The sequence below is a fragment of the Bufo gargarizans genome, chromosome 2, assembly GCF_014858855.1.
Source record: "Bufo gargarizans isolate SCDJY-AF-19 chromosome 2, ASM1485885v1, whole genome shotgun sequence".
NCBI classification, from domain to species: domain Eukaryota; kingdom Metazoa; phylum Chordata; class Amphibia; order Anura; family Bufonidae; genus Bufo; species Bufo gargarizans.
Window position 1 is genome coordinate 557072080 of NC_058081.1, and position 9644 is coordinate 557081723.

Below are 9644 nucleotides of genomic sequence, written 5' to 3' on the forward strand. Positions count from 1 at the left end.
GATGCATTCTGAGCAGATCCTTATCCATTCAGAATGCATTGGGGCAAAACTGATCCGTTTAGGGCCGCTTGTGAGAGCCTTGAAACTGATCTCACAGGCGGACCCAGAAACGGCAGTGTGAAAGTAGCCTTAGATACAGATGTGTTTGGATACACAAGCTGTTTATTACACTCTGGAGATGGTGAGGGCAGAGCCTGTGGACGGTCAGTGATGGGACTTAGACTCGGAGTGAGGAGTAGATTCATGTCTGGGTGTAGAAAGATGGATGGACACAGGAGTTGTAGTAGGTGGAGCTGCTGCAGGCAGAGCAGTGGGGGGCGTGGCCAGCCTGTCACTCATCTCTGTGCAGTGCAGCCAGGCTTGTGTATCAATAAAGTTATGTATTCAACAAGACAGGAACGTTTGGTTTCCTCTCACAAGCGGTCCAAAACAGATCAGTTTTGTCCTAATGCATTCTGAATAGATTAGGATCCGCTCAGAATGCATCAGTTTGCCTCCGTTCAGTCTCCATTCCGCTTTGGAGGCGGACACCAAAAGGCTGCTTGCAGCGTTTTGCTGTCCACCTGACGAGGCGGAACCAAACGAATCAGTCCTGACACACAATGTAAGTCAATGGGGACAGATCCGTTTTTACTGACACAATCTGGCACAATAGAAAACTGATCCGTCCCCCATTGACTTTCAATGGTGTTCAAGACGGATCCGTTTTGCCTATGTTACAGATAATACAAACGGATCCGTTCTGAACGGATGCATGCGGTTGTATTATGTGAATGGAAGCGTTTGTGCAGATCTATGACCAGTGGCGGATTATAATTGGGACGTTTGGGTCTGTAGCCCCGGGCCCGGAATCACTGGGGGGCCCAACGCCGACCCAAACTACGGTGGGGTATGGGAGTGCATAGTTCTCTGCCCCGCTGCCCATCATAGGCTTAGGCTTCAGGCCTAGTAGGCCTGGAGCCTATGTGGTAGTAAAATCCCGCCCGGACGCAGCGCGCCTGCACTATCCACGAGTGAGCGCCGACTGAGCGCTTTTATTTTTTTTATTTTTTCTGTGCCAACTATGGGGGACATTACTGAAGGGACAGTGTGGGGCAAACTACGTGGGGGCAAATTACTAGTGTGGGGGAAATTAATACTGTGGGGGCAGTGTGGGGGACAATTAATACTGTGGGAGCAAATTACTACCATGGGAGGAATTAATACTGTGAGGGCAGTGTGGGGGGAAAATTATTTAATGGATGGCAGTGTCGGGACAAATGAATGGGGGGCAGTGTGGGGGTTATAACTTGATGGGGGCAGTGTGGGGGGCAATTTACTTAATGAATGGCAGTGTGGGGGGAAATTATTTAATGGATGGCAGTGAGGGGACAAATTACTATATGGATGGCAGTGTCAGGGCAAATGATCTAATGGGCAGTGTGGGGGGTTATTACTTGATGGGGGTAGTATGGGGGCAAATTACTTTGTGGGGGGAATTGCTACATGGGAGGCAGTGTGGAAGAAATTACTGTATGGAGCAGTGTGGGGGAAATTACTATATGGGGCAGTGTGGGGGAAATTACTTAATGGATGGCAGTGTGGGGGCAAATTACTATATGGATGGCAGTGTCAAGGCAAGTTACTTAATGAAGGGCAGTGTGGGGGCAAGTTACTTAATGAAGGGCAGTGTGGGGGCAAGTTACTTAATGAAGGGCAGTGTGGGGGCAAGTTACTTAATGAATGGCAGTGTGGGGGCAAGGTACTTAATGGATGGCAGTGTGGGGGCAAATTACTATATGGATGGCAGTGTCAGGGCAAATGATCTAATGGGCAGTGTGGGGGGTTATTACTTGATGGGGGTAGTATGGGGGGCAAATTACTTTGTGGGGAGAATTGCTACATGGGAGGCAGTGTGGAAGAAATTACTGTATGGAGCAGTGTGGGGGAAATTACTATATGGGGCAGTGTGGGGGAAATTACTGGGGGTGTTTCTATTAGGGGACATTATTTTTGGGGTCACTATACAGGCATTATTACCTGGCGCACAATATAGGGTGTTATTATTACTGGGGGCACTCTAGGGGACATTATAACTGCTGTAGACACTATAGGGACCTTTGGAGTAATTTATCAAACTGATGTAAAGTAGAAATGGGTTAGTTACCCATTGCAACAGATTTCACCTTTCATTTTTCACAGCTCCTTTGAAACAATGAAAGGTAGAATCTGATTGGCTGCTATGGGCACCTAAGCCAGTTCTACTTTACACCAGTTTGATAAATGACCCCAATTATGAGAAATCTAACGTGTCTGTGTAACAAACTCTGTAGAGACGAGATGTGGCAGAAAGAACTAGTCAGGTATGTCCCGCTCTCAATTGTCTCTGTGCCTTTAGGCTTCTTTCTCATTTGCGTTAGGATGCCTTCAGACGTGGCAGAAAATTTTGGGACTGAAAATCAGTTCCACTCATTTAAGTGGAGCAGCAAGCGCATGGATTTCTGCAAGCCCCATTAAATGGGTTATCCAACCTCTAAAATGCCTAAACCCCTCATACAGGTCATACTTACCCCGCTCCCAGGAACCCATGTTGCCTCTGATGCCTGCACAGCTGCCTCTGCATCTCCCGGTCGCGTTGATCAAAACATCCGGCAACAGGGGGGCAGCCAATGGCAGGCCGTGACGGGAAGGAGTCTCCCTAGCATCACCCGCTATGCTAGGAAGGCTTGTTCCCGTCACGGCCTGGTATCGGCTTCGCCCCTGTTGCCGGATGTTTTGATCAGCGCGACAGGGAGATGCAGAGGTGGCCGTGTGGGCATCAGAAGCAAAACGGGTGGGGGTTGGCCTGAAGCTGATGCGGCCAGACGTGTGAGTCCTAAGCTCCACTCTCCCCAGGTTCTAAACTGCTCCATCAGCAAACACCCCTACTCACTATGGGGAAAAAACAGGTGGAAAGGACCCCCAAAACAATGTCTGAGTCTGTGGGAGGCCTCCAGTTGCAGACAATGGACTTGTACTTACAGAGAAGCATGGACCACGCGACGTCCAAGATGGCGCCAATCGCTCCCGAGCAGCATCTGAAGACAAGGTACCTCCGCTCCTCTTCCCACAAGCGGCCCTTGTCACCACACCGCAGCTCCCTCTACAAGGCAGAGGGGCAACATTTCAGCCCTCAGCTACCTGGCCATGCATCTCCCAGGCAGGGGTAGGACTCCAAACACTCCTAGAGGCCTCTGAAGCCCCACGGCCCACTGGAGGGGGGGGGGAGGGGGAGTGGCAGTGCACTTTAAGGAAGAATCAGCTGCAGTACGACAAGATGTCCAAACCGTGGCCCACCGCTTACACCAGCTGGAAGAGGATCACAATGCCTCACGAACAGTGATTTGTACCCTCCAAACCCAAACGTCTACTCACACCCTCCAATTACGCTATCTTCAAAACCAAGTGGAGGATCTGAATAAATGAGGCCGGTGCCACAACATCAGGGTGCGGGGAGTACCGGAGACTCACGGAGAGGAGGATGTTTGCTCTACCCTCCTTGCTATTCTCAACACCATTTTGGGTCATCCCTCTGACCACCCTATCCTAATGAACCGTGCACACAGGGCATTATGGCAGAAGTCGCCAGATGGAATACCACGTGACATTATCTGCTATGTTAATGACTTTAGTTTAAAAGAAGATATGGCGAAAGCCCGCTCTCTACAACATGTGGCTTTCCAAGGGACTAAGGTATTCCTGTTCCAAGATTTGTCCTGGATTACTCTTCAAAAAAGGAGGGCATTGAAACCCATGCTGGATCTTCTCCGCAAAAACTCAATCCCCTAAAGTTGGGGTTTCCCCTTTAGCCTCTCGGAATGAAAAAAATGAAAATTCAGCAGTCCTGAAGAACCTTGAAGATCTTGCAGATTTTTGTGCTCAACTAGCTATTACCCCTCCGCAGCTCCCGTATTGGAAATCGCCAGTCCACCTACCTCCGATTCCAGCAACCTAAACGACGTATGTGACCATCTACTACTGAGAACTGAATCGGGTCCTCCCCATGTACGGACTCTTAATGGGGTTACTATACTAACTGTGGTTCACTGTTTTTCACTTTTTCTTCCTTAAGCAGGTTCTTATGCTTTATAGGCTCCTTTCGTCTATAGAGTTCTGGGGAGAGGGAATCTCTCGTCACTGGTTGAGGTTTGGCGGCTCCCGCTGTTCTCCCCTGAGTGAGTTTAATTAATTTTACTCAGCTGCCCCCAGGTAGGCTGTACTTTGAATCCTCCTTGCATCAATCCGCCTGAACTCCATAGACATAAGGGCTTTGGTTTTACTATGCTTTTATTGTTACAACCAGTTCTATTAAAATATTGTTCTATTGTTGACTATACCAGTCTTTCTATGGCTCTATACCACTCTGTCCTCTTTGTGTTCTATGTTGGGTCCTGTCCCTTGCCGAAGGTTGTGTGATTCCGAGAGGAACAGCCTGGCACCCATTTTCAGGGATTCCCCCCCTTACGTATTTTAGCCACAATAACACGCTCCCCTTTTTAACACGTTTCCATGGCTAAGATTATGTCTTTAAATGTCAAAGGTCTGAACTCGAATCTTAAGAGATGAATTACCCTACGGGAACTCAGTAGATCCAAAGCTGACATTGTTTTTTACAGGAGACACATCTGACATCTGAGGGTTTCTTCGCTTTCGCCAAGTAATGGTACCCTAGAACCTACGCAGCTTCGGCTGGATCCAAATCTGTGGGAGTCGCAATTTTGGTCTCTAGATCCTGCCCACTTCAGGTCGACAGGGTAGACGCTGACCCTCTTGGTTGATACCTCGTCCTACAAGGTACTCTGTATAGTGTCCGATTACAGCTCTTGAACGTCCCTTTTTTCAGAATGCTCTGATAGGCTCACTACACCCCCGACACCTCCATCCAGTCAGTGTAAACGCCTTTCTATAGGCTTTCGTAAGCTAAGGCTACTTTCCCACTGGCATTTCTGGGTCCGCTTGTAAGATCCGTTTCAGGGCTCTCACAAGCGGCCCAAAACTGATCAGTTCAGTCCCAATGCATTCTGAATGGATAAGGATCCGTTCAGAATGCATAAGTTTGGCTGCGTTTGGTCTCCATTCTGCTTTTGAGGCGGACACCAAAACGCTGCTTGCAGTGTTTTAGTGTCCACCTGATTATGTGGAGCCAAACGGATCCATCCTGACTTAGAATGTAAGTCAATGGGGATGGATCCGTTTTCACTGAAACAATAATGCAAACGGATCCGTTCTGAACGGATACAAGCATTTGCATTATCAGTGCTGATCCGTCTGTGCAGATACAGAACGGATCGGCAACGAACGCAGGTGTGAAAGTAGCCTTATCCATCTTCACTCTTTCTATGACCTATGGAGAGTGGACAACCCTTCCGCCCGCCAATATACGTTTTACTCTCATCCTTATCTTACGCACTCTAGGATTGATTATTTTTTGGGCAACGTTATGGCCCTCAGGTCCTTAACCGACACATCTATTGGTTCCATCACATGATCAGATCATGCCCCAATATTTTCAGAACTAACCCTTCCTTCTGCCCCTCTAAGACACACACTCACTAGAGACTGAATGACACTCTGCTAACTAACCCGGTAACTTGTGAGGAGCTGCGCTCTTTGTCTCAATACTTTGTAGAAAACACTGCCCCCTCTGAAGCTATCTTGTGGGAAGCTCATAAAGCAGTGTTTCGTGGGGTGTGCATTTCCCTCTCCTCCAGGTTGAAAAAAGACAGAGAGGCTCAATACCAGGAGTGTATCCGCTCTCTTCAAGAGGCGGAAAGAACCCTCAACTCCCACCCCACAACACGGTATTGAGACAAATAATTAATCTGCGTTTGAACGGTTAATCCGCTATACTAGACAAAGGGTTTTTGCCTATGGGAATAAACCGCACACTTTGCTGGCCCGACAGTTAAAAGAACATTCAGCGGCCTCTACCCCTCACACTATTTAAGATCAACAAGGCACACTCCAATACCACCCCAATTCTATAGCTAACCTGTTCCACACATACTATACAACTCTGTATTCCCTTCCCTCTACACTTCCTGCTAATGAAACACAGCGAAACGCACTTCTGGATGACTTCTTCTCAGAATGCCATCTCTCCTCGTTATCCCCTGAAGCCCTTTACCACTTAAACCAAGTCGTCACAATAGATGAAATTAAAGAAACTATTACGGACCAGTGGAAAATCGCCCGGCCCTGATGGAATTTCATATAATTACTTTAAAACATTTGGAGAATTGCTAATTCCCCACATGGCCATACTGTTTATGGATTTCTGCGAGGAGATAGAATTCCTGACACTATGCTCGATTCTTACATAACCGTCATCCTCACACCTGGGGAAGATCCTACCCATTGCTCAAGCTACTGGCCAATTAGTCTACTAAATTCAGATTTGAAAATATTTACAAAGTTACTAGCGAATAGGCTGAATTTCTGGCTTCATCAACTGATCCATAAAGATCAGGTGGATTTTGTTTGGTTTCTAACTTTTATAATATGCTAATTATCCTCTAGGAGCAGGGGGGCGTTTTTACCTGTTCCTAGAGGCTCTGTTCTCCCACCTTTGTCGCCTCCCTCAAAGTCCTGATTGACAGGGCCAGGCAGCGGTCACATTTGTCTGCCAGCCCTGTGCTCTGGTGAAATCTCGTGGCATTCGGCGCAGGCGCGGTGAGGGAAAGACGCTCGCAGGCTGCCAGCTTCTTCACCGCGCCTGCGCCGAATTCTGAATGGCGAGAGATTTCACCAGAGCACAGGGCTGGCAGACAGATGCAAGCGCTGCCTGGCCCTGTCAATCAGGACATTGAGGGAGGTGGGAGAATGGAGCCTCTAGGAACAGGAACAACGCCTCCCCCCCCCCCCCCCCCCGCTCCTAGAAGCTAATTAGCTTATTATAAAAGTTAAATTTCCGGCGTAACGGGGGGATAGATAAATGTAGGAATAGGCTAGTTAGGTTTAGCTGACATTAGCTAGCACATCGCTAATGTCAGCTAGCTTAATAGGGTTAAATCTGGTGACAGAATCCCTTTAATATCACCCCCCCCCCCCCCCCTACAGTCTTCATCTCCTCCAAGCCCGGTTTAGCTATACTTGGCGTACCCACTCCATCAAATATTTGGGAATTCACTTAACTCCTAAGTACTCCCTTCTCTACAAGGCTAACTTCCCGCCATTACTAGCAGAAGTGAACAATCTATTTACCAAATTGAAATAGCTTCCGATCTCCCTCCTTGGTCGTATCGCGGCCATAAAAATGTCTATTCTCCCAAAATACCTGTACCTGTTTGAAACCCTCCTGGGGAGGGTGCCTGCCCCAGTCCTCTGTTCTATACAGAACTCTTTTGTGAACTTTGGAATTACAGATCTTGATAGCTCCTGTCTCTAATGGAGGTATGGCCCTCCCAAGCATTAACCTATACTATTTGGCAACACACTTGAGACATGTTGCTTCCTGGTCTACGCTCCACTCGTACAATCGTTGGACCGAAATTGAGCGGCTGTGGCTGGCACCAACTCACCTGGGAACTATGATCTGGGGCCCTCCTCCTCCTGTTCCCGCCTCTGACCTGCTCAGCCCTATGTTGTTTACTAAAGAGATCTCGTATAGGAGCAGGATTAGGTACAATCTAGCTACATTACGCCCCCCTCTTACTCTGTTTCTTTTCACTCCCCACCTCTGGGGAAGCTCTGGGGTGGAGATGGTTAGACCGTTTAGGGCTCTCTCGTCTTGTCGACCTCAAAAACCCTCTGCTCAAATTCTGACCTTTGAAGAACTTTAGACTGAATTTTACTTGCCAAGCACCTTTGCATTCCAATATTGTAAAATATTTCATTTTTGCAGGAGTATCTTGGGATCGACTGACCTCCCAACCCTCTCCTCTTTCGAACGCATATGTGCCCGAGGCCCCTTTTCTAAGGGTCTAATTTCTGAGATATATATCAAATCTTGACTTCTGACTTCCCAGTAGATTGCAAACACATATATTCAAAAGTTGGAAAACCTGGCTACAGAGGGAGCTCTCCCCAGAGACATAGAGAACTGTGTGGAGACGGGCATATTATAGTTCTACGTCCATAACCCAGAAGGAGCTCCAGTTGAAGAGTTGAACTTTCAGCTATCACACACCAGAAGTACTACATGCTATGAACTCAGGGTTACCAGATCTCTGTTGAAAATGCGCCCAACCGAAAGCCTTTCTATTCATCATCTTTTGGTCTTGCCCAATCATAGAGCAATTCTGCCTACAGGTCACTAGAATAGCGCAATATGTCATAGGTGTTCATATCCCTAGAGACCCTCTGACACTCCTCTTGAATGTAGTCCCAGATAAACTAGGGGGCCACGGTGCCAGGCTGCTTCTCCACATACTAACTGCAGCCAGGTGTCTGATTGCTCTTCATTGGAGCCATCCTAACCTACCTACGAGTTCTGACCTATACGCCCGGATACAGGAAACTAGAATCCTGGAACACTCAAATAAAACACAACGACCAAATTTGAGAATTGCTGGCAAGCTTGGGACACTTGCAGCGTCCCACTAGTGTATGTGGGCACTGCAAAAGCTTATTTTGTCATATGTTGTATTCTTATGTGAAATCCCTGTTACCAGGCTGTCAGGTGCACTACACACATTCTACCACTAGATGGGGGTAGCACCACAATATTTATAGCACAGTTCAGGCTTAGTTAGTCAGTTGAGAAGATGTAGGAGTTCAGAGTGTGGGAGTTGAAGAAGGAGATGGAGTGAGGAGCAAGGGGGAAGGAGAGATGCTCTCTCTCTTGGGCTCCATGGCCCAGAGAAGCCAATTTACATCTCAGTGTCAAGCCAGGAAAATAGGCAGAGGTGAAGTCTGTATTCTACCATTAACTCTTCCGGAGTAGCAAGTGGATTTTGCCAAGTTTATTGTGGAAAAGACAAAGGAAGGACAAAGCCATTATTCTAGGATCTAGGCGCCTTTGTATCTAGGTGAAGGATTTATTAGCTTCCGGCAGCCTCACCGTTATTCTAAGGAAAGATAAGATTTCTGTTGCATTACTTGTGTGTAGAAGACAAAGACTTGAACTACCTCAACTGAGACTGAAGCAAGGCAAAGAGCTGAATATCAGTGAGTACATAACTAACTACCCTAGCCTGACACATTACCACCAGCTCAGCCTGTTACTGGGATTCATCACATCTAACGTGCATGTGTATCAGAGACAGTTTTTTCACTGGATGCAAATTACCTGGTTATAGTAAAGTTTTCAGTTAGATTCAAACCTGCCTCATTCTTCTAACTCCATACTACTACCACTCTCAACATTTTGCAGCATCAAGGCACTGGCATCACAACATTAACTAAATCAGAGCCCATCCGCACAAGCACTCAAAAACTCGATCACCATCAAGGACACCTCGATCACCACCTGGCCAGTGTCCCCTGTAATAGTGTGCCCCAGAGAATCCTGTGCTGTTCTCCCCTTCACTGCACTGCCGGCCCAGGGAGGCGTCTGCTAAACCGCGAGTAACCGATGAACTGTTTTACCCTTTCGGCCCACTGTGAACCTCACGTGTTCTCCCCAGAGGGCCGGCACGTTGCACACTTGCAAGACTGCAATCCAATTGTAAACACGGACAGACTGT